Genomic DNA, 543 nt, shown 5'->3' with positions numbered 1-543 from the left:
CAAATTGCCAACATCCACTGGATCATCGAAAAAGCAAGAAAGTTCCAGAAAAACATCTACTTTTGCTTTATTGACTATGCCAAAGCCTTTGATTGTGTAGATCACAACAAACTGTGGAAAATCCCTCAAGAGATGGGAATACCAGACCAGCTGATCTGCCTCCTGAGAAATCCATATGCAGGTCAAGAAGCAACAGTTAGAACTGGACATGGAACAACAGACTGGTTCCCAATTGGGAAAGGAGTACATCAAGACTGCATATTGTCACCCTGCTTATTTAACTTATATGCATAGTACATTCTGCGAAACCCCAGGCTCCGTGAATTACCAGCTGGAATCAAGATTGCTGGGAGAAATATTAATAACCTCAGATATACAGATGATACCACCCTTATGGCAGAAAGCGAAGAAGAACTAAAGAGCCTCTTGATGAAAGTGAAAGAGGAGAGTGAAAAGGCTGGCTTAAAACTCAACATTCAAAAAACAAGATCATGGCATCTGGTCCCATCATTGCATGGCAAATAGATGGAGAAATAATGGAAA

Source organism: Bison bison, unplaced genomic scaffold (genome assembly GCF_000754665.1).
Source record: "Bison bison bison isolate TAMUID 2011002044 unplaced genomic scaffold, Bison_UMD1.0 scf7180017853138, whole genome shotgun sequence".
NCBI classification, from domain to species: domain Eukaryota; kingdom Metazoa; phylum Chordata; class Mammalia; order Artiodactyla; family Bovidae; genus Bison; species Bison bison.
This window is presented reverse-complemented; position numbering follows the sequence as displayed.